This window comes from Pongo abelii, chromosome 16 (assembly GCF_028885655.2).
Source record: "Pongo abelii isolate AG06213 chromosome 16, NHGRI_mPonAbe1-v2.0_pri, whole genome shotgun sequence".
Lineage (NCBI taxonomy): Eukaryota > Metazoa > Chordata > Mammalia > Primates > Hominidae > Pongo > Pongo abelii.
The window spans coordinates 16005039-16031222 of record NC_072001.2 but is presented as its reverse complement, the minus strand read 5'-3'; the positions used below and the strand labels follow the sequence as shown (position 1 = coordinate 16031222).

Genomic DNA, 26184 nt, shown 5'->3' with positions numbered 1-26184 from the left:
AAAAAGCAGAGGTTGCAATCTTAGTTTCACACAAAACAGACTTCAAACCAGAAAAATTTAAAAAGACGAAGGGTATTACTTAATGGTAAAGTGTTCAATTCAACAAGAAGACTGAACTATCCTAAATATATAGGCACCCAACACAGCAGCACCCAGATTCATAAAGCAAGTTCTTAGAGACCTTCAAAGAGATTTAGACTCCCTCACAGTAATAATAAAAGACTCTAACACCCCACTGACAATACTAGACAGATCATCAAGACAGAAAATTAACAAAGATATTCAGTACCTGAACTCAGCACTGGATCAAATGAACCTGATAGACATCTACAGAACTCTCTACCCCAAAACAACAGAATATACATTCTTCTCATCACCACATGGCACTTACTCTAAAATTGATCACATAATTGAAAGTAAAACGCTCCTTAGCAGATGCAAAAGAACTGAAATCACAAAAAACAATCTTGGCTGGGCATGGTGGCTCATGCCTGTAATCCCAGCACTTTGGGAGGCCGAGGCAGGAGGATCACAAGGTCAGGAGATCGAGACCATCCTGGCTAACACAATGAAACCCCGTCTCTACTAAAAATACAAAAAATTAGCCAGGTGTGGCAGCGGGCGCCTGTAGTCCCAGCTACTTGGGAGGCTGAGGCAGGAGAATGGTGTGAACCCAGGAGGCAGAGCTTGCAGTGAGCCGAGATCGCACCACTGCACTCCAGCCTGGGCGACAGAGTGAGACTCCATCTCAAAAAAAAAAAAAAAAACAAAAACAAAAAAAACTCTCAGACCACAGCACAATCAAATTAGAAAAAAAGACTAAAAAAATCACTTAAAACCATGCAATCACATGGAAATTGAATAACCTGCTTCTGAATGACTTTGGGGTAAATAATGAATTTAGGGCAGAAATCAAGAAGTTATTTGAAACTAATGAGAACAAAGATACAACATGCCAGAATTTCTGGGACACAGCTAAGGTGAATGTTAAGAGGGATATTTATAGCACTAAATGCCCACATTGAAAAGTTAGAAAGATCTCAATTTAACAACCTAACATCACAACTGAAAGAACTAGAGAACCAAGAGCAAACCAATCCCAAAGCTAGCAGAAGACAAGAAATAAATCAGAGCTGAACTGAAGGAGATTGAGACCCAAAAAACCATTCAAAAGATCAGTGAGCCAGGTGTGGTGGCTCACGCCTGTAATCCTAGCACTTTGGGAGGCTGAGGCGGGTGGATCCCCTGAGGTCAGGAATTCAAGACCAGCCTGACCAACATGGTGAAACCATGTCTCTATTAAAAATAGAAAAATTAGCTGGGCATGGTGGCGGGCACCTGTAATCCCAGCTACTTGGGAGGCTGAGGCAGGAGAATCACTTGAACCCAGGAGGCAGAGGTTGCAGTGAGCCGAGATCCTGCCATTGCACTGTAGCGTGGGCAACAAGAGTGAAACTCCATTTCAAAAAAAAAAAAAAAAAACTTCTTAATGAAGTAGGTATTCAAGGAACATATATCAAAATAATAAGAGCCATCTATGACAAACCCACAGTCAACATCATACCGAATGGGTGAAAGCTGGAAGCATTCTCCTTGAAAACCAGCACAAGACAAGGATGCCATCTCTCACTACTCCTATTCAACATAGTGCTAGAAGTTTTGGATGAGGCAGTCAGACAAGAGAAAGAAATAAAGAGCATTTAAATAGGAAGAGAGGAAGTTAAACTATCCCTGTTGGCAGATGACATATCCTATATCTGGAAAACTCCATAGTCTCAGGCCAAAACCTCCCTAAGCTGATAACTTCAGCCAAGTCTCAGGATACAAAATCAGTGTGCAAAAATCATTAACATTCTTATACACCAACAGTCAAGCCAAGAGCCAAATCAGGAACACAATCCCATTGACAGTTGTCACACACACAAAACAAAATACCTAGGAATACAGCTAACCAGGGAGGTAGAATATTTCTACAAGGATAACTACAAAACACCACTTGAAGAAATAAGATGACAGAAACAAATGGAAAAACATCCTATGCTCATGGATAGAAAGAATCAATATTGTTAAAATGGCCATACTGCCCAAAGCAATTTATAGATTCGATGCTATTTCTATTCAAGTCATTGAAATTCTTTACAGAACTAGAAAAAAAAACTATTGTAACATCCATATGGAACCAAAAAACAGCCTGAATAGCCAAGGCAATCCTAAACAAAAAGAGCGAAGCCGGAGGCATCATGCCACCTGACTTACAACTGTATTTCAGGTCTACCATAACCAAAACATCATGATACTGGTGCAAAAATGGACACATAGACTAATGGAACAAAATAGAGACCCTAGAAATAAGGCCACACACCTACAACTTCTGATCTTGACAAATCTGACAAAAACAAGCAATGGAGAACGGATTTCTTATTCAACAATTGGTGCCGAGATAAATGGGTAGCCATATGCAGAAGATTGAAAATGGATCAATTCTATACATGATATACAAAAATTAACTCAAGATGGATTAAAGGCTTAAATGTAAAACCCAATACTATACAAACCCTGGAAGACAACCTAGGCAATACCATTATGGACATTGGAATAGGCAAAGATTACATGATGAAGACACCAAAAGCAGTTGCAATAAAAGCAGAAATTCAAAAATGAGATCTAATTAAACTAGTAAGTTTCTGCACAGCAAAGGAAACCATCAGTAGAGTGAACAGACAGCCTACAGAATGGGAGAAAAATTTTGTAAACTATGTATCTGACAAAGGAACTTAAATTTACAAGAAAAAAACAACTCCATTAAAAAGTGGGCAAAGGACATGAACAGACATTTTTCAAGAGAAGACATGTGGCCAAAAGTCACACGAACAAAAAGCTCATCATTGATCATTAGAGAAATAAAAATCAAAACCACAATGTGATAACATGTCACACCATTCAGACTGGCTGTTACTAAAAAGTCAATAAGTAACAGATGCTGGTGAGATTGTGGAGAAAAAGGAACATTTATACACTGTTGATGGGAGTGTAAATTAGTTCAATCTTTGTGGAAGACAGTGTGATGACTGCTCAGAGACCTAAAAACAGAAATACCGTTAGACCCAAAAATCCCATTACTGGGTATATATGCAAAGTAATATAAATCATTTGATTATAAAGACACTTGCATGTATGTGTTCACTGTAGCACTATTCACAATAGCAAAGACATGGAATCAACTTAAATTCCCATCACTTGTAGACTGGGGCCAGGCGTGGTGGCTCATGCCTGTAATCCCAGCATTTTGGGAGGCTGAGGCGGGTGGATCCCCTGAGGTCAGGAATTCAAGACCAGCCTGGCCAACATGGTGAAACCCCATCTCTACTAAAAATACAAAAATTAGCCGGGCATGGTGGCGGGTGCCTGTAATTCCAGCTACTCAGGAGGCTGAAGCAAGAGAATCTCTTGAACACGGGAGGTGGAGGTTGCAGTGAGTGGAGATCATGCCACTGTACTCCAGCCTTGGCGACAGAGTGAGACTTCTCCTCCTCAAAAAAAAAAAATTGTAAACTAGATAAAGAAAATGTGGTACATATGCACCATGGAATATTATGCAGCCATAAAAAGAATGAGCTCATGTCTTGTGCAGGAATGAAGCTGGAGGAAGCTTCATTCCTCCAGCTGGAGGCCATTATCTTTAGCAAACCAATGTAGGAACGGAAAACCAAATACCACATGTTATCACTTAAAAGTGGAAGCTAAACTATGAAAACACATGGACACATACAGGGGAACAACATTCACTGGGACATATTGGAGGGTGGAAGGTGAGAGGAGGTAGAGGATCAGGAAAAATAACTAATGAGTACTAGACTTAATACTTGGGTGACAAAATAATCTGTCCAACAAACCCCCATGGCAAAAGTTTACCTATATAACAAAGCTGCACACATACCTCTGAACTTAAAATAAAAGTTAAATTATAAAAGAGCAATGGATAGCATGCATATATATATATATATATATATATACACACACACACACACACACACACACACTGTTTAGTGCAATAATGTTTTCTGGAGTTTAAATATAAGTAGAAACTTTAAAAACATGGAAACAATAATATAAAATTCAGAAGAGAGTAAAATGAATTTAAAGTGTTCAAATGTCATTGAATTCTTCAGAAAAATGTAAACATAGACAATTTACCTTCAACTTTTAAAAGTCTGGGATGCATGTTAAATTTCTAAGGTTACCATTAAAAGCAAAATAAAAAAATGTGTAGCTATTCAGATATCACAAGGGTAAACAGAATCATGCTAAAATACTTGATTGATCCAAAAGGGTTCAAGAAAGGAGAGAAAAAAGAACATAGTGCAATTGTGACAAATTGTAAAATGGTAGATTTCAACCCCAGAATATATATTTTACATTAGATGTAAATGGACTAATTACTTCGGTTAAAAGACGAAAGATTGTTAGACTATAAAACAAAATTTATGTGGTTTACTAGAGTCAAACCTTAAATACAAGGATACCGAAAGACTGAAAATAAAAGGATGGAAAAAAGCTATAATGTGAACCAAAATGAAAAGAAAATTGATGTACTTGTACTAATATCAGACAAAGTAGAATTTAAAGGAAGAAGCATTAGCAGAAATAGAGGAATCATGAAAATATAATATATTAAAACATGGGGATACATCTAAATTCACCCTTATACGGAAGTTTAATAGCCCTGAATACACATATTAGAAAAGAAAAATTGGTTGAAAAAAAAAACAGTGGTGCAAGCTGTCATTTAAGAAGTTAAAAAAAAAAAGGAAGAGCAAATTTTAAAAGTATCTGCATATATACTCTGTGTGTGTGTGTGTGTGTGTGTGTGTGTGACCACATTCCTTTACTTCAAATACTGGGTGTGTTTGTGTGTGTGTCCACATTCCTTTACTTCAAATATCAGGGATCTGGATTAGAGTCAAAGTTTGATCAAGTCCCTTGTTAATTCAGTTATGGCTGCCTGTGGGAAAAATGCCCTTCTTCTGCCTAAAGAGTTGCTGCTTTAGACCTGTTGCAGCTTTATGTTATTATGGCTGCTGCAGCTGAAGGCATTCACAAGAAGAAACATTGCCTTTGTGTCAGTGAATCTCATTTTTTATTATTTTGTGGCTTTCCTTCATTTGGAGATAGTTTCTGGAGTGTCTGCATTTTATTTCATCGCTCCAGAATACCATATCCCATGTAGGCACTGAGTGTTTTACAGGGGCCCTCACTGAGTGAGACCTTATGGGCCCTTACACTTTTGTCTTAGACTAACTGCCCCCATGCCATTGATTGGCAGGAATTGGCTATATCACCTGCCACTCTAATGTAGTGGGAATTGGTGGATTCTCTTGTAGATCTCTTCTTTACTTCAAAGGCAGACTTCTCCTTTATGTACAGTGAATAGTTTATGTGCTGTCTTTTAATTCAGTCTTACTTACCCTATGTATAGCAATAATCACCTAAAGTTTCTGCCTTGTGTATAACTTCTGTGAATTTCCAGGTATGATACAGAGTTATTCACTTATTAACATAGTCATTTCAATGGGAATTTGTAAGGGGGAAGTTCAATATATATGCTCCGATTACCATCTCTGTTTAAAATCTTTCCTCCTCTCTTCATTTTCCCTAAAATTTTCCCTGAAATTTTACCTCTGCTAATTTGGAAATTATACACATATCTTGTTTTTATTTTACTGATGATTAAATATATACTTAAAAACCACATTTTAATAATTATTTTATAACTATCTCTGTCATTAGTAATTTCTTTTGATTTCTCCTTATGTAAAATGATGACTACTTAGGCTTTTTTTTCTTTATTCCCATTTCTTGAGTTTATTAGAATTTGGGATTTTATCTTCAGTTTATTGGCAGTTTTTTTCTTTATATCTTTTCTTTCATAGTAATACATCAAAGCATGGTTGAAACTTAATTGTGTGTGTGTACACATTATTTCAACACTCACTGTCTATCTTAATTGTGTGTGCATGCAGACAAGCAGCATTATTTCAATGCTGATTGTCAATTGCTGCTTTGAGTCCCCATTTCTTCCTTTGAGCATTCAGTTCTTCAGGTTGAATGATAGCTTTGTTGGCAGAGATATATTTTGAGCTTTGCTTCTGGAATTTTAGTGTGCATATGAATCACCTAGGGATCTTGTTAAAATCTAAACTTTGATTCAGTAGATCTGGAATGAGGCCCAAGAGCTTTCATTTCTAACAGATTCCCAGGTGATGTCAGTGCTGTCTGTCCATGGACCACACTTCAAGCAGCAAAATTTTATAGACTTTTTAATTTCAGGAAAAAGTTGTAGGTCTTATACTTTGAGTTCTTATATATCTGAAAATGACTTTTTCTTGCTTTCACACATAAACAGTGAATGGCTTATTTGAGTATAAAATTCCTAAGATACAACCTTTTCCTTTTAAGACTTGATAGTTCCTTTTCCATAAAGCTTGGTATATGGTGTTGCTTATAGACCTCCCAGGCCAGCTGGGTTTTTTGTAGATAACCTATTTTTTAGATAACCTGTCTGCCCATAGGAGTCTATTTTTTCCCTTAAGTTCAAGAGTTTTATAAGGCCATGTCTAGATGTCAGTGTCATATTATTTATTTTACCCTGGCACATGGTGACCAACTTTTTGGTACAGATTTAGATCCTTCTCTGTGGTAGGAAGATTTTTCTTCTATTATATTATTCACTGTTGGTTCTTACCCATTTGTTCTGGATTTTTCTTCATTAATACCAGTAACTTCTGTCTGTCTTCCACATTTATCATGTTCTCTTTAATTACTTGCCTCTTTTTTTTTCTTTTTCTGTGCACGTAGGGGTGATTTTCAAGCTGTAACTTGAACTTTTTTCTTTTTTTTGAGACAGTCTCACTCTGTCACCCAGGCTTGAGTACAGTGGTACGATCTCAGCTCACTGCAACCTCTGCCTCCTAGGTTCAAGTGATTCTTCTGCCTCAGCCTCCCACGTAACTGGAGTTACAGACATGTGCCACCACACCCAGCTAATTTTTGTATTTTTAGTAGAGATGGGGTTTCACCATGTTAGCCAGGCTGGTCTCAAACTCCTGACCTCAAGTGATTTGCCCGCCTCGGCCTCCCAGAGTGCTGAGAGTACAGGTGTGCACCACCACGCCCACCTAATTTTTGTATTTTTAGCAGAGATGGGGTTTCACTGTGTTGACCAGGCTGGTCTCAAATTCCTGACCTCCAGTGATCCACAGTCCTTGGACTCCCGAAGTGTTGGGATTACAAGCGTGAGCCACCACGCCTGGCCTGAACTTTTTTTCTGATCTATTAACTTCTAGTGAAGTTCTTTGTTTATTTTTATTTTTTATTTTGATGGGTACATAGGTGTATATATTTATGCGGAATGTGAGATATTTTGATGCAGTAATACAATGCATAATAATCACAGCAGGGTAAATGGGGTATTCGTCCCTTTAAGGATTTATCATTTCTTTGTGTTATACACATTCCAATTATACTCTTTTAGTTATTTTAAAACATACAATAAATGGTTGTTGACTGTAATCACCCTATTGTGCTATCAAATACTAGATCTTATTCATTCTATTGAACTATATTTTTGTACCCAACCTAGTGACGTTTTAAATACTGCTATGGCATTATTTATTACCTAATATTCTTTCCTTCACTTCAAACCTGCCCCTTTTATGTGTCTGTTGTTTTAACCACCTGCATCTTATCCTGTATTTTTTTGTCTATTTTTATGTGATATCTGGCTAATTCTTACTTATTCTTCAAGGTCATGCTCTTTTAGGAAGCCTATCTTGACTGGTTAAACTTTGGTCTTCCTGTTTTGTGCTTCCTTGCATCCATTATAGTACTAAAATTGTTGGCAAATTCGGACCTCTTTTTGAGAAAGGAGGACTTCATCATTCCAAGATCTTACATGGTTTCTCACATGTGATGAGGACCCAAATAGCATTTATTGAAGGAGTAAATAAATGAGTGCGTGCTCACGATCGCCTTGCATCTTTTTTGCCAATGCTCTTCTTTCCGCCTAAATCATGCTTTTCTCCTTGTTCTGGTTGACACATGGTTGATCACAAAAATGCCTTTTGAGTCCTCATTTCCTCCTTTTGCATTCATTGGCAATTCTCACTCTTTACTAGGACAGGGGCGATTCTTCTAGTGTTTCCGTAGGATCTCATGAATACCGTTGTGAGAGTGTTTATTCCACTGTATTGTTTTATTTTTCTGTTTCCACAATTGAGACAAAATTTTAGGTGGCATAGATGGTGTCATTCATCTCTTTATGCTGCACCCACATTATTATTGCTGTGTGGTATAAATTGAATACATTTTATTCCATAAATTAATAGAGAAATGAAGTAATGAGTTTCTGGGTTGATAAAAAAAACTGCATGACTATAGTATGGGTCTGTGGGATAGGTAAGGATGGGTAATTCTATGAAGAATATTGAAAGCTATGTTGGGGAGTATGGACTTTTAACAAATATTTAAAAACATCATTTTTTTCAACAATGCACATGTATATAGTTTAAAGAGCCAAATGACTCATGTAGGCTTGAGGTGAAAAACAACAGCCTCATGATTCCCTTCCTCCCATTTCCTCACCCAGCCGGGGCAACTACTGTTAACAATTCTATCTGATTCTCTTGGTGTTTTATCTATATTTCTAAATAACATGTTTATATTACTGCTTCTTGATCTTTCAGTTGTAGGCACTACTCATTAGAGTCATACTATAGAAGATGAAGATTTAACAATTTTTCACACCTCCTGCTCCTTTCTCTTCCTTTCTCTCTCCCACTCCCCCTCCTCTTTCTCCTTTCTCAACCTCTCCCTCCAGTCTGTCTTCCAGTCCCATACCCCAGAGTTTTATATAACTTTGACTGGGCCAATATGCAGTGTTTAAATTATTATGAAGGCATATTATTATTAATGCCTTCATTAAACTATTATGAAGGTATATTATTATCATAAAGACATATTATTAAATTATGCCTCTATACTATTCACAGCTATGTCATGTAATATACTGCAATTATTTTTCCTTTCCTGAGTTTTTTTTCCACTAGAGTCAATAATTACGTTGCTTTTTTATTTGCTTGTTTTCTTAGTTTTTACATGCTTATCACTAATTCAGAAAAATGTCATCATTCTAATTTTCACTTAACTAATTTCATTCACTTTTCTAATTTTCATTCACTTTAATTTTCTTTTAGACCCTTCTTCTGGAGAATTCTTAACCTTTAGCTGAGCTACTTGCTGTCTAACAAGAAATTCAGGAGGCGTCTTGGAATCTCATTTTTCTGTCATCCTGGGAGGGTCATTTACCTCTCTCCTGTGTTAGATCTCCTGTTTCCTAATCACCTTCCTTCTTCCTCCTCATTTTTGTGGATACATTCTCCAGAAGCTTCCTGCTTATCTGAAAAGATCTTTATTTTCTTCTCAAACTTGAATCATGATTTTTCCCTGTAAATAGTTATGTAGAAATGATTTTCCCTCAGAAATTTGAAGACTTTGCTCCATATTCTAACATCAAGTAATGTTACTGAGAAATCTAAAGGCATCTGGATTTCCTGCTCTTTTTCCCTCCTCTCTGGATGCATGTAGAAACATACATTTTCCCCCAATGTTCTGAAATTTCCTAACGTTATGCCTTGGTGTGGGTCTATTTTCATTTGTTGTATTTGACAGAGCGTCCTTCACTATAAAAACTCATTCTCTTCAGTCCTAAAATATTTCCTTGATGATTTCTTCTATTCATTTTCCTCTATTTTCTTTTCTTTCTTTCTTTTTGTTTTTTTGAGATGGAGTCTTGCTCTTGTCACCCACGTTGGAGTGCAGTGGCTTGATCTCGGCTCACTGCAGCCTCCGCCTCCTGGGTTGAAGCAACTCTCCTGCCTCAGCCTGCTAAATAGCTGTGACTACAGGCACATGCCACCATGCCTGGCTAATTTTTGTATTTGTTAGTAGAGATGGAGTTTCATCATGTTGGCCAGGCTGGTCTCAAACTCCTGACCTCAGGTGATCTGCCGGCCTCAGCCTCCCAAAGTGTTGGTATTACAGGCATGAGCCACTGCACCCAGCCATTTTCCTCTATTTTCTCATGTTGAAACTCCCATTATTCAGGTATTAGATCTTCCAGTTTTCTCTTTATTCATTTGCCCTGCCTTCCAGGAGATTTGTCTAAATTTATTTTTTCACACTCTTTACTAAGTATTTTATTTCTTTCTATACATATATTTTTTTCCTGAGTTATTTTTTGTTCCTTGAATTTTTAGAAATAGAATTCTGTCCCTGATTCCCAGATGCAATATCTTCTGTTTCATCTCTGAGAGTATGAATAGACGTTTGGGAGGAAAATTTTCTTCACCTTGCATAGTCTCAGTTCCTCCCAAATCGCTGTTTTCTTCTTCTTCTTTTTTTTTTTTTTAGTGACATATAACTTTTTATTGAAATCATAATACCATACATATTAGAGACTTTTCCAGGGCAAAAAATGGCTGGATAGGTCTTTCTTTTTTTTTAATTTATTATTATTATACTTTAGGTTTTAGGGTACATGTGCGCAATGTGCAGGTTAGTTACATATGTATACATGTGCCATGCTGGTGCGCTGCACCCACTAACTTGTCATCTAGCATTAGGTATATCTCCCAGTGCTATCCCTCCCCCCCTCCCCCCACCCCACAACAGTCCTTTTCTTAAAAAATTTTTTTTTTGTCACTGTATTTAAGGTTAGAGGTCTTTCTAAGATTTCTGGTGATCCTTGTTTGTTTATTCAAGTTTAACGAAAGGAGCTATGAGCTTAACTGGAGGACGATGTGGCCAGTACATCTCATTGCCTGATGATGCCTTTAGGTGTTCTATTTTGAAATGCTTTGATTTCCCAGTGAAGGCCATTCTGAGTCCAATATTTTAGGAATGAAGTGAGGCAGAAAGCTGGGATATCAGCATTAAATACATTAATTTGTATTTAATCCCTGTTTTCAGTATAGTACTCTTGCCCTTAATTTCACTATAGTACTCTTGCCCGGTTATCTCTTGGTCCAGAAAATTGCTGTTTTACCCTATTTAGATAATAACATGCAGTCATGCCAAAGTAAGGGAGGTCAGCTGGAAATTTAATCTCTTTTTAAACAGACTCAATCAGTCATACTGTTTTGACCCCAACTTTATCCTGCTTTCAAAAGTATCTGATTTACCACCTCTGAAGTCTTTTGTGAGTTCTGCAGAGCTAATTGAGTTGCTTCTAGGAATTCCCTACTGCCATCTTAGGATTTACCTTTTTTGGGGGCTGAGAAATCAAAAGATATCCTTAATATGAAATAAGTAATTTAAATAACACCATAATTATTATGGAAAATTGAATTTATAATATAAAAACTCTCCCCTCAGTCTTAAGGCCTAGATGGTTTCACTGGCAAATTCTACCAAGCATTTAAAGGAGAATTTACACCAATTCCATATAATTTCTTCCAGAAAACAGAAGGGAAGGAATACTTTCCAATTCATTTTATGAATCTAGTATGACTTTGATACAAAACCATACAAAGACTATACAAAGAAGCACACAACAAACCAATATATCTCATGAATATAGAAGTAAAAATTATTAATACAATCCTGTCAAAAGTATTAAGAAATATATAAAAGGAATTATACACCATAACCAAATGGGGTTTATTAGAGGAACGTAAGGCTGTTTCAGTATTTGAAAGTCAATCAATGTAATCCAGCTAATTAATAGACTAAGGAAGAAAAAATGTATAGGATCTTATCAATCGATACAGAAAAAATATTTGACAAAGTCACCAATTCATGAAGAGCTCTCAGAAAAATAGAAACAGATATCAAATTGATAAAAAATTTAAGAACCTTGAACTAATATTGTATATTATAATTGGCAGTGAAAGACTGAATGCTTTCCCCCTAAGGTATAGAATAAGGTGGGGGTGTCTGTCTCACCACTCTTACTATAGGAGAAGAAAAATAAAACTGTCTTTGTTTGCAGATGACATTTTTGTCCACGTAGAAAATTCCAAGGAATCTACAAGGTAACTTCTAAAACTAAAAAGTGAGTCTGGCAAGGTCCTGGATACAAAATAAAAATACAGAAATTGATTGTATTTCTCTTACTAGTGATGAGCACATAGATAACAAAATTTAAAAATACAGTGCCATTAATAATCATTCAAAAAAGTTAAATGCTAAGGTGTAAATCTAACAGAACATGTGTAGGACTTGTATGCCTAATACTGCAATGTGCTAATGAAAGAGAAACCCTAATAAAATACCTAGGAATACATTTAGCCAAGGAGGTGAAAGATCTCTACAATGAAAACTATAAAACATCGATGAAAGAAATGGAAGAAGACACAAATAAATGGAACGATATTCCATATTCATAGATTGGAAAAAACAATATTAAAATGTTGATACTACCCAAAGTGATCTACAGATTCAGTGTAATCTCTGTCAAAATCTCAATGACATTCTTCACAGAAATAGAAAAAACAATCCTGAAATTTGTATGGAACCATAAAAGACCCCAAATAAATTAAGCAATCTTGATCAAAAAGAACAAATCTGGAGGCATTATACTACCTGACTTCAAAATATGCTACAAAGCTGTAGTAAGCAAAACACAATGGCAATGGCATAAAAACAGACAAGTTGTCCGATGGAACAGAATACAGAGCTCCGAAATAAGTCTACACATTTACAGCCCACTGACTTTTTACAAAGCTGTCAAGAACACGGGGAAAAGACAGTCGTCTCTTCAATAAATGGTGTTGGGAAAACTAGATATCCACATGAAGAAGAATGAAATTATTTCATACCATATAGAAAAATCAACTAAGTCCAGGCGCAGTGGCTCACACCTGTAATCCCAACACTTTGGGAGGCCAAGGCGGCAGATCACGAGGTCAGGATATCGAGACCATCCTGGCTAACATGGTGAAACCCCGTCTCTAGTAAAAAAAATACAAAAAATTAGCTGGGCTTGGTAGCAGGCCCCTGTAGTCCTAGCTACTCGGGAGGCTGAGGCAGGAGAATGGCGTGAACCCGGGAGGCGGAGCTTACAGTGAGCCGAGATGCGCCACTGCACTCCAGCCTGGGTGACAGAGTGAGTGAGACACTCCGTCTCAAAAAAAAAAAAAAAAAAAAAGAAAAAAAAAATCAACTAAAAATAGATTAAAGATTAAAATGTAAGAAATTTAACATCCAGAAGAAACGTAGGAGAAAAGCTCTATGACATTTGTCTGGGAAATGATTATTTTACACATGACCCCAAAAGCACAGAAAAATGTGGACAAATGGGATTACATCAAACTAAAATGCTTCTGTACAACAAAGGAAACAGTCAACAGAGTGAAGAGATAACCTACAGAATGGGAGAAAGTATTTGCAAGCTATGCATCTGCCATGGGGTTAATATCCAAAATATATGACAAACTCAATAGCAAGAAAAAAATAACCTGATTAAAAAATGGGCAAAGGACCCAAACAGACATTTCTTAAAATATATACAATGGCCAAAAGATATATGAAAAAATGCTCAACATCAGTAATTATCAGGGAAATGCAACCTAAACCACAATGAGATATCATCTCACACCTGTTAAGATGGCTATTAAAAAGACAAAAGACAACAAGTATTGGCAAGGATGCAGAGAAAAGGGAACCCTTGCACCCTGTTGGCGAGAATGTAAATTGGTACAGCTGCTATGAAAAACAGTATAAGGGTTCCTCAAGATATTAAAAATAGAGATATCAGCTGGGCTTATGCCTGTAATCCCAGCACTTTGGGAGGTCAAGACGGGTGGAGCAACTGAGGTCAGGAGTTCGAGACCAGCCTGGCTAACATGGCAAAACCCTGTCTCTACTAAAGATACAAAATTAGCCAGGTGAGGTGGCGCATGCCTGTAATCCCAGCTACTCAGAAGGCTGAGGCAGGAGAATCGCTTGAACCTGGGAGGCAGAGGTTGCAGTGAGTCGAGATTGTGCCACTGCACACCATGCACACCAGCCTGGGCAGTGGAGTGAGACTCTGTCTCAAAAAAAAAAAAAAAAAAAAAAGATACCATATGATCCAGCGGTCTCACTACTGGATATATATCCAAAGGAAATGAAATCAAGATATCAAAGAGATATCGCACTTCCATGTTTGTTGCAGTGTTTTCACAATAGCCAAGGTATGGAAACAACTAAGTGTCTATCAGTGAATGAATGGTTAAAGAAAATGGTATATATACACAATATAATACCGTTCAGCCATGAAAAATGAAGGAAGTCCTATTATTCATGACAATGTGGATGAACATGGAAGACAGTATTTAAGTGATGTAAGTTAGGCACAGGAAGGCAAATACCACATAATCTCACTCATATATAGACGCTAAAATAGTTGATCTCATAGAAAAAGAGTAGAAAGGCAGTTGCTAGGGGTTAGGGTGATTGAGGAGGGGAGTTGGGGACGTGTTGGTGGAAGGATACAAAATTTCAGTTAGGGAAGAGGAATAAGTTTAACAGATCTATTGTGCAACAGTGTCATTGTAGTTAATATATTGTATTATTGAAAATTGCTGAGACTGGATGTTAAGTATTATCACCACAAAAATAACTCTGTGAGATAATGGATACGTCAGTTTGATTTAGTCATTCCACAATGTATAGATACTTTAAAACATCACATATTATACACGATAAATACATACAATTTTATCTGTTGGTGTTTTGTTGTTGTTGTTTGAGACGAAGTCTCGCTTTGTTGCCCAGGCTGGGGTGCAGTGGTGCGATCTCTTCTCACTGCAACCTCTGCATCCCAGGTTCAAGGGATTCTCCTGCCTCTACCTCCCGAGTAGCTGGGATTACAGGCATGTGCCACTATGTCCGGCTAATTTTTGTACTTTTAGTAGAGACGGGGTTTCACCATGTTGGACGGACTGGTCTTGAATTCCTGACCTCAAGTGATCTGCCTGCCTCGGCCTCCCAAAGTGCTGGGATTATGGGTGTGTATCTGTTGATTTTTAAAAGACATTTTAAAAGAATAGAGTGGGAGGAATCAGCTTACTTAATATCAAGATTTACTATATGGCTGCAGTAATGAGAGCAGTGGTATTGGCAGAGGAATAAACAAATGAGATCAACAGGAGAAAATATTTGAAAATCACCTAACAAAGGACTAGTATCTCTATTAAGAACCCTCAAATATCAACAATTAAAAATCAAACATTCTAATTCAAAAATGAACAAAGGACACGAATGGATATTTTACCCAAGAGAATACATAGATGGCAAATAAGCACATAAAAATATGTTCAACACTACTGGCTATTAAGGAAATGCAAATTAAAACTGCAATAAGATATCATTACCTACCTATCAGAATAGCTTTCAAAAGGTCCCCAACATGAAATACTGGCAAGGATGCAGAGAAAGAGTGTTACTCATACATTGGTTCTGAGAATGTAAAATCATATAGCCATCCTGGAAAATAGGCAGTTTCTTTTAAAAAATAAGCATGCAACTACCATACAACTGAGCAATTGCACTCCTGGGCATTTTTCTCAGATAAATGAAGACTTAGGTTCACAATAAAACCTGTACATGAATGTTTATGCCAGTTTTACTCACAGTGGCCAAAAGGTGGAAACAATCCCAATGCACTTTAGTGGGAGAATCATTAAACAAATGGTGTTACATCCATACCAGGTAATGCTACACAGCAGTAAATGGAAATGAACCATTGATAGACACAACAATCTGGGTGAATCTCCAGAGAATTACAATGAAGTTATAAAAATCCAGTCTCTAAAGCTTACATACTGTATTTAACTTATGTAATATTCTTGAAATGACAGAAAATATAGAAAAGGAGAACAGTAGTTGCTAGGTGTTAAGGACGGGAGGAGAGGAGATGCAGCTATAAAAGGCTACTTGCAGAATTCTTGTGATGATAGAAATGTTGTGTACATTACCTGTATTAATATCAGTCTCCTAGCTGTATTCTTGTAGTAGAGTTTTGCAAGATGTTACCTTGGAGGGATTCATGGGGTCTCTTTTTATTATTTTCCAACAAATGTATGTGATTTACAATTATTATTATTATTATTTGAGATGGAGTCTCGCTCTGTTGTCCAGGCTTGAGTGCAGTGGCACAATCTCGGCTCACTGCAACCTCTGCCTCCTGGATTCAAGCAATTCTCCCACCTCAGCCTCCCAAGTAGCTGGGATTACAGGCGCATGCCACCATGCCCGGCTAATTTTTTGTATTTTTACTGGAGACTGGGTCTCACCATGTTGGCCAGGCTGGACTTGAACTCCTGACCTCAAGTGATCCACCTGCCTTGTCCTCCCAAAGTGCTGGGATTACAGGCATGAACCACCGTGCCCAGCCGATTTGCAATTATTTTAAATAGAAGATTTAATTTAATTAAAAAAAAAAACTAGAAATGCCAGGCAAAATAGGACATACATTTAAAGCAACAACAACAACAACAAAACTAAAGTTGAACCTACAAGAAATTAAGGGAAATCCATGGGGCCAACAGCAAAGGGTAAACTGAATGCCAAACTAGTAAGAGCATAACTGATTCTGTGCCTGCCCTGGTATATATCCCAGAGAAATGTGTAAATATGCCTAACATGGTGGTGTAAGATTGCTCATTGCAGAACTGTGGGTGCAGTTTAAAATTTGAAACCAACTTCCAAATGAAGATTTGGAACAATCTTCATCAACATTTAGGAAAATTGATCAATGAAGAATAAAGAGAATTGATAAATAAATTTTGGTATATTTATAAAATGGGATTCCTACAGATCTCTAAAAGTGAATGAATTAGAGTTACATCTGTTAACATGGATACCCTCAAAAACAGTTTTCAGAGAAAGAGAAAAACTGCAGAAGATTTTTTGTACAATATGATTCCATGTACTCAGTTACCTCTCCTATTTCTGATGTAGTATTTGCTTAACTTTTTCATTTCTTAGGACTAATATAGCATTCTTTAGTCTATTTCTACACAAACCTTAGCCTACATTCTGAAATTTGCTTTTAGGCCTGAGAATCTCCAAATTTGCCTGCTCCCTGAGCTCATCTAATTTAAACAGGTATCTGAGGGTAGAAAACATCCTAAATCAAATGTGTATATATGTATTTGCATATATGTGCATAAATTGAGAGAATAATAGTTTCTGTGGTATTTCAGAAGTAAGATAAGTGTATGTCATTGCATGTGCTCTCCCAGCTTGGTTCCTGGCATGGGGTCAGACCTGTGGCACACCCACTTTTTCCGTGTCTAAGAAACAGGGACAGGCCGGGAGCGGTGGCTCATGCCTGTAATCCCAGCACTTTGGGAGGCTGAGGCAGGCGGATCACGAGGTCAGGAGTTCGAGACCATCCTGACCAACATAGTGAAACCCCGTCTCTACTAAAAATACAAAAATTAGCCGGGCGTGGTAGTGCGCGCCTGTAATCTCAGCTACTCAGGAGGCTAAGGCAGGAGAATCACTTGAACCTGGGAGGTGGAGTTTGCAGTGAGCCAAGATTGCGCCATTGCACTCCAGCCTGGGCGACAGAGTGGGACTCTGTTTCAAAAAATAAATAAATAAAAACAAAAAAGAAACAGGGACAATAACACCACTTTTTGGCTGTAGTGAAATTAGATTAATTCAAAAGCATGGTAGCAGGTTCTTTAATAATTCACTCATTCCTGCTCCCCACATTTTAGGCAGCTGCAAATCTTGATCATTCCTGACCCATTCCCATATTAAGAACTTTCACTGTCATTTTGGAAGTACTCTGAGATTTTTTAAGAAGGAAACCTACTTCCCTTGGAATGCTTATCAGGTCTCTTTATCCTTGAACTGCCTTAGAGACTATTAAGTCTTCATAAATATTGAATGCTTGTGGTCAGTCTTTCTTGGAAGAGGAATATGGAGGTGATTACATATAAAACCAAACTGAAAGCCATCCCAAAGCTTTAGAAAGCATTTTAGTGCCTTCCCTTTTCATCAGTGTGCTCCTTCAAATTCATGATTTAGGGTATTCATGATTTAGGAAAATAGCAAATGTAGCTATTTTCCTCATATATTTCTTGTGGATAAAGTTATTTCAGAATTTGATTACTTTAAATAATCAGTTCTTTTGCACTGCAAACCACAGGCCAGCCAGAATGTCTCTTTCTCTTGCAGAAGTGTGTAACTTGATATTCTAGTTAAGTGCCAATCATGGGAAACACAGGTTTAAGTTAACTACTATTTTAAAAATTAAAATATTTTTATTCTTCAAAACACATACTTCTCAGGCTTTATGACACCATTATTTGAGCCAATATACCATCAAATGAATATAATAAATTATAGTGCTATGAACTCCAGGGAAATTTTATTAATGTTTTTAATATATCCTCATGTGGAATCAACATGTTTTTTATATATTCATAAATTTATGACTTCAAAACTCTTCAATACAGGATGTTACGAATGTTGTAATGGATAGAAAATACATAATTGTGAAATGATGTTCTTGAATTTTCAAACACTCCTGATAATCATTAGCTCTTGCATATACTAATTACAATGAAATTAAAAACTTTGAAGTAATATTTCTGCAACTTAGTTGCTTTGGCCCAAAGGAATTATTCCAGAATAAGCTGGCAGGTTCCTGCTTGGGGAATTAGGATTCCAATGTCCTTAACTTTAAAATAACTTGCATTTCATTTAATGCCTGTTTCATAAAGTAGTCATTCATTTTCATACTAAATTGTAACCGAAGCAAGCCACATCAATAGAGGCCAGTCACTGGGTTTACTGTGTATTAGGTTGGACAAAGTAAAATAGAATGTTAAAAATGGTCACCAGGTGGTTGGGTTTAAAAATAAAAACCTTGCTACTGACTTACAAAGGAAACTGAGAAGTAATCTCCCTGAATCTTTACATCCATATCCTGGTACATAGTAGGTTCACCATAAGACATTGTTGAAGGAAGAATGAGTCCAAAATGGTGCATTATGTTTTGAAAATTCGTGACATAAAATGCTCCGTTTTTCATATCACCATGCTGCAATTGTAGTGGGATTTGTAGTAGAGTTGTACATACTTTTCAGGTTTATATTTTCAGGCTCAACACTCAAGATGCAAATTAGTGACTCCTGGAAACTCAGCTTACAATTAGGACACAGCAGGTGGTAATGGAGTGTAGACCATTGCCATACACATGGTCTACACTGAAGGCCTGAGACACAGCCATAAGACACCTTTCATATATTCTTTCCTTACCTTTTAGTTTTAAGTTTGTTTTTACAAGAACAGTTTTTAATATAAATAGCTAAAATTAAGCAGCTACTAAAAATGCATCTGAAAAATTATTTCTGAAAATGTTTAAAGAAAATGCCATTTTTATTGTTTCAACAATTTTTGTATTCCAGTATTCCCGTCAATTCAAATATATATTTTTTAACCTGTGACTCTCTAATTTGCTTGTTCCCTTGAAATTAGCATCAAAAGCTTTTTATAGCTGCAAGTCAGCATGGTACAAAAAGCTTTTTGGTTATCACTTCCCTAACCTGTTAGCAACTTCCCTCAACTGGGGCTTTTCCAAAATAAGAGAGTAATTTCAATTACTTCTTCACTTTTCCTATTATTTATTTTCTTCTTTTGTTCATACATAAAAAGCAAAATGAAGTAGGCCATGTAAGCGAATGACCTTTTCCATAGGCATAGCTGTTGTTTCCCAGTAGAATGGAGTCATTTCTCCTTGACCAAGAGAAAGACTTCTCCACACCAATATATTTTTTTCTACCAGCCTCCCAGTTTGATGTTGCTTGAATGTTTAAAATTTGATGTACTCTTAGCAAGATTTTAATACATTTAAGAATCAAATACCTATAACAAAATTTTAAAAACAGAAATATGCATTGTTACAAAATATTAAGACACAGCCAACCCATTGTGATAATCTGGGAAGATGTTCTGAACCACAAATCAAGAAAGCGCATCTACCTAAATACGATTTAACTACAAATTAGGTAACGTTTTTGGAGGCAGCTATAATGCTGTTCTTTTCACTCCAAAATGTCCTTCTCCCAAAGCCTTCTAAATCTAATTAGGGATTGAACCACCTCAAAAACACAAGATGTGAGGAGATAAGGGGTACAAGTTGCAGCTGGAACAGAAAGTTTCAGGTGAAGATGGTATGAAATGGAAATGGAGGAGGGAGAGTTTGAGAAAAACTGCAAAGGAAAAAGAGTGGAAGTTAATATTAAAAATGTACCGGACACAATAAAATACAGAATAAGCACTACAGAAAATTAAAATCAGTAGTGTGGAGGAATATCTGTAGAAGATTTCTTATAAGCACAAGAAAAGGTCAACGAAATGAGATATATATATTTATAAGAGGAAGTCATAGATGGACCAATGAAGAAATAATAGATGCAGAGAGAGGGAGCTCCAGCATCAGAATTACAGGCATTTATGGAACAAGAGCAGTAATCAAAATCATAATCTGAGAATAATCAGCAGCATTGTAAATAAAGACCTTGAGTATTCCATTCAAAAAGGCTCACCATTTTCGGTAAAGACTGGATACATCCTGATTATAACTTAAATTTTATATCAAATACTAACACAACAAAACCAAAGTACTATAAGCTTTCAGGCAGAAACATAAAACACACAAGCAAAGGAATAATCAGATTTCTCCTCTGCAGGTCTCAATGTCAAGGGTCAATGAAGTGTGTTTACAGCTTTGAGGAAAAAGAAGTAGTACCATATCATGCAGCATTGCCTTTCCTGTATGAAATGCAAAGATTGAATCATATGCCAGCCATGCATCCAACTAATAATACTTAGCCAGACAAGAGTTAAAAACTCATACATGAAAAATTGATATTATGAAAGGACTGGGATTTGTTTTAAAATACTTCTAAATATGTATTGTATGTGTGGACAAAAATGAAAACCTAAAGATGTTTAGCAAATAATTTTTATATCATATAAAAAAGAGCAGACTCAGAAATCCCACTTCTAGGTATTTACCCAAGAGAAATGAAAAACTTTGTTAACATAAATCCTGCATGTGAATGTTTATAGCATTTTTTCATACTTACCCAAAACTAAAAGCAACTCAAATATCTAGCTGGTGAATGAATAAACAAACAGTTGTACGTATGTGCAATAGAATGCCAGTCAGCAATTAAAAAGGTGCAAACTATAGATACCTGCAACCACAAGAATGATTTTCAAATATATTATGCTAAAAAGTCAGTCTCAAAAAGCTACATATGGTGTGATTCCATTTATGTAACATTTTGGAAATGGCAGATTGTAGGGACAAAACCAACCAGTGGTTGCCAGGAGCTGAGGGTGGGGGAAGAGGCTGACTATACAGGGGCAACCTGAGAGCAGTTTTGGGGTGATGGAATTGTTCCAAATATTGGTTGTGGTAGTGGTTACACAACTGTATGGGTTTGTCAAAACTTAAAATTGTATACATCCCAAATAGAATTTTAATATATGTGAGTTTTTAAGTAGGGAAAAAGAGAAGCAGTGTAATCACGAAAGGTAATATCGACATAGCAATGTGAACATACTTAAACACTGAACCACACACTTCAAAGTGGTTAGGATGGTAAATTTTATGTTATGTGTATTTTGTCACAATTTTTAAAATTTTAAATTTAAAGCTACCAAAATAATGTTTGTATAATGGACTATGATGTAATCATTAAAGTAATTTTTCCAAAGAATTATCAGTGAAATGAGAAAATGCTTATAATATTAGATTAAAACAAATACTAGGGTGAATTAACAGTATGATTTTCAATCCTGTAAATGGCAGAAACAATGGAGGATTAAATGACAAAAGAATAAAGTTCTTGGTGACAGGATTTTGAGTGTCTACCTCTATACTTCTTGGCACATTACTGGTTTGCACTTATTCCTTTTGTAATCAAGAAAAATGGAAGCATCAGAAAGCATATGCAATGAGTGTTACATTGCTGACTCTATCAATCATTTCATATAGGCTCATATTTAAATCATACTGGCAAAAAAAATGACCTCCTATCCACTTTAAAATTATTTGTTCCCATAGAAATAAATATTTTAATAACAATTGAAATAGTATCTATTGACTTTTAATTCAAAATGATTAAGCCTGTGTTTAGCTCTCCTGGCTCCAAATTTGCCGTTGAATTCACCAGGAAATCATAAAGGGAAAAAATATGTAACTCCATTGAAAAACTGGGAAAAGTGCCATGAAGAGATCAGATATTTTTAAGGAGTTTATGTAAAATATAGAAGACAAGCACTGGACTGAGGAAAGTACCCGTTGGATGGAATTCCAGTCTCCCAAAGGAAAACTCTGCCTGGAAAATGAGTGGCAGGGTCCCAGAGCTAGTGGCTGTTGGGGAAGATAGGTTATGTGGTGGTCATCCCTGGAAAATTCTCAAACTTACCAGTATTAGCATCCCAAGAATGCTGTTCCAGTATGACTTTGTAGAATCCCATTTGGTAAGGTCAATGGTTGAAATAAAATAGGCTGGCTGCAGTAGCTCACGCCTGAAATCCCAGCACTTTGGGAGGCCGGGGCGGGTGGATTGCTTGAGGCCAGGAGTTCGAAACCAGCCTAGCCAACATGATGTAACCCCATCTCTACTAAAAATACAAAAATTAGCTGGGCGTGGGGGTGTGCGCCTGCAATCCCAGCTACTCTGGAGGCTGAAGCTGGAGAATTGCTTGAACCTGGGAGACGGAGGTTGCAGTGAGCCGAGATCAAGCCATTGCACTCCAGCCTGGGTGACAGAGTGAGACTCTGTCTCAAAAAAAAAGGAAGCGTTACTTCAAGCAAATTTCTAACAGAGACTGTTGTACTAATTAAAGGAAGACAGCGAGTGCCCTGCTAACTTGAGTTGCTTCAGTAACGGAAGAGAAATGTCCTAGTGGAGACATGCTACACAAATGCTCCTACATGTACCTTTTCCCCTTTTCATTATAGAAAAGAATACATGTATTCACACATGAGACACACACGTATTGTACATTAATTGTAGTGGTTATATGGACCCTTGGGTAAGAATTGCATGTGAGTACTACTATTAACTAAAGAATTCATTCTTATTTAATATGACACTTCCACAAGACTTTTTGGCCCCCGAACCTTGAAAATTAGTTTCTTAGAATTAAACTTTGAATCTTTGGGGTAATGTGCACTAGTAAAAGTTTTACAGGGAACCAATGCCTTGTATTTGCTTTTTTTTTTTTAATGCTTGCCTCTTCTATGAAATCATTATTTCTTCTTTCTTTTTTCCTTTAGGAATTGTGAAGGGCAGAACATTCGGTACAAGACATGCAGCAATCATGTAAGTCCTAAAATAAAATTATTTTATCCAATACAATATGTTCTTAAGTTAAAATATTCCAATGTGTACTCTAAAACTAATGGTCTCTTAATACCCTTTGTGGAAAACTTAAGTATTTCTTTAATTGACAACAGATTTTGTATATCAAATATCTTCCATTTATACTACCTTTTTAGGCCATATCACATTCATGATCTAATTTGGTAAGTATTTAATAATTTCTGAAGTCATAGAAACAATATAATATCAGCAAGCTCCTTCAAAGTTCAGAATGCTTTTATGTTCATTATCTTACCTGACTTTCACCCTGTCTCTGGGCAGCTGAGGTGCGGCTATTTCTCTTTTGCGAGTGAGAGGACTGAGGCTGAGCGAGGTAAAATTATTTTTCGAAGGTCACATAGGAAGAGTAGACTTACTTGAACTGGTCTGTTGTTATTTCTACCTCAGTGTCATGGAATACTATAGGTGACCCATCAGCAAATCACACAGAAATATACAAAACCCTACTCTTATTTTACATCAGTCAACACTAAAAATAAAAATTCAAATATCTTGCTTTAGAAATTTGAAAATAAGGCCAGGCGCATTGGCTCATGCCTGTAATCCTAGCACTTTGGGAGGCTGAGGCAGGCGGATCACTTTAGGGTAAAAGTTCAAGACCAACCTGGCCAATGTAGTGAAACCCCATCTCTAGAAAAATACAAACTTAGCTGGGCTTGGTGATGCATACCTGTAGTCCCAGCTACTTTGGAGGCTGAGGCAGGAGAACTGCTTGAGTCGGAGGTTGCAATGAGCCAGGATCGCGCCACTGCACTCCAGCCTGGGTGACAGAGTGAGACTCTGTCTCAAAAAAAAAAAAAAAAAAAAAGACAAAAAATAAACACTAGAAAGAATCCATTCTATTTTCCATTCAAAACATTTCCTAGTTATCAGTAAGAAGCTAACTAGAGGTACTTGGCACTTGCCTCCTCATACACAAAAAGACCAAAACAACAAATAAACAACTACAATTAGACTAGAGTGTCTGAGGGAGAGCACTGGAGTATAGCAAGGGAATAGCAGAATGCCTGTGGCACACAGTAACTCAAGATGGCAGCATAGGGAGGAGGGCGAAGTACTCTGCCTCTACTACTCCATCTCCCCTGTCGGGTAAGCAGGGAGCCCCCAGTAGCCCCTATTACCACTGCAGACACATGTAGTCCTTGCTACAGGAGAATGCGGCAGTCCTCACAGGCCCTGAGCCCAGTTTCAGGGAGCTGCCTGGAGTTCCCACAGCTGCATTGCTTCATAGTAGGAGCTCACATTGTGCACTGCCCACCTGCCATGACCCAGGCTGTTACGGCACAGTGCCACCCTGAAACTGGAGCCACTGCTAGAGTGTGCTCTACTCTGGGGAACAGTAACCACTGATCTTTCCATCCCTGAGGCTCCACTATCATTCTTACATGCTCACACAGATGACTGCAGCACCACAACCCCAGCTATTTAGAACCTAGGCCCAGTGAAATGGTGGTGACTCTTGCATCCAAGTCCACATGGCACCCTTCCCTGCAAAGAACAGGTGATCCTGCACAGTTGTGCATGTACCTCCAGCTTGAGAACCAGCCTGGTGACCCTTTCTCTGGCAAAGCTGCACCACTACTGCTCTAAACTCCTGCAGCCTAGGCCATTGAGGCGTTCACAGATATTACTACATGGATTACAGCTGATGAAACTGTATGGAGACCCAACTACTGTGTCCACCCAGAACCAATGTGAATTCACACTACTCAGCTGACACCCTAGGACACATTTTTAGGAAAAAGTCTTTCCTTATAAAAGCTACTCTGTAAAATTAGAAGCAAAAACAGATTCAGTAGATGCACAGATATCAAAGTAGATACACAAGGCTGGGTGTGGTGGCTCACGCCTGTAATCCCAGCACTTTGAGAGGCGGGGGCAGGCAGATAACTTGAAGTCAGGAGTTTAAGACAAGCCTGGCCAACATGGTGTAACCCTGTCTCTATGAAAATACAAAAATCAGCCAGGTGTGGTGGCACACACCTGTAATCCCAGCTACTTGGGAGGTGAGGCAGGAGAATCGCTTGAACCTGAGAAGTGGAGGTTGCAGTGAGCTGAGATCACACCACTGCACTCCAGCCTGGGTGACAGAACCAGATTCCATCTCAAACAAACAAGCAAAAAACAAAGCAAAGTAGATACACAAGAAACTTGAGAAAGCAAAGAAACATGACACCTTCAAAGGAATACAATTCTCCAGTAACCCCAAAGAAAAGGAAACTTACAAAATGCCTGAAAAAGAATTCAAAGTAGTGATCTTAGGGAAACTTGTGAGATACAGAAGAATACAGATAAAAAATTTAATGAAATCATTTGAATTTACAATAGCTATATTTACAATAGCTACCAAAAAGTAAGATACTCAGGAATAAATTTAACCAAGAAAGTAAAAGATCTTTACATTAAAAATTATAAAACATTAATGGCCGGGCATGGTGGCTCACGCCTGTAATCCCAGCACTTTGGGAGGCTGAGGCAGGTGGATCACGAGGTCAGGAATTCAAGACCAGCCTGGCCAACATACTGAAACCCCATCTCTACTAAAAATACAAAAAATTAGCTGGGTGTGGTGGCAGGCAATTGTAATCCCAGCTACTTGGGAGGCTGAGGCAGGAGAATCACTTGAACCCAGGAGGTGGGGGTTGCAGTGAGCTGAGATTGCGCCATTGCACTCCAGCCTGGGCGACAGTGCAAGACTCTGTCTCAATAAATAAATAAATTA

The 26184-nt window shown here is 37.4% G+C and overlaps 1 pseudogene; it reads left to right on the top strand.

Moving 5' to 3' along the window:
- LOC129053811 (ADAMTS-like protein 3) overlaps positions 1-26184 on the top strand; it is a 128137-nt pseudogene that overhangs the window by 5901 nt on the left and 96052 nt on the right.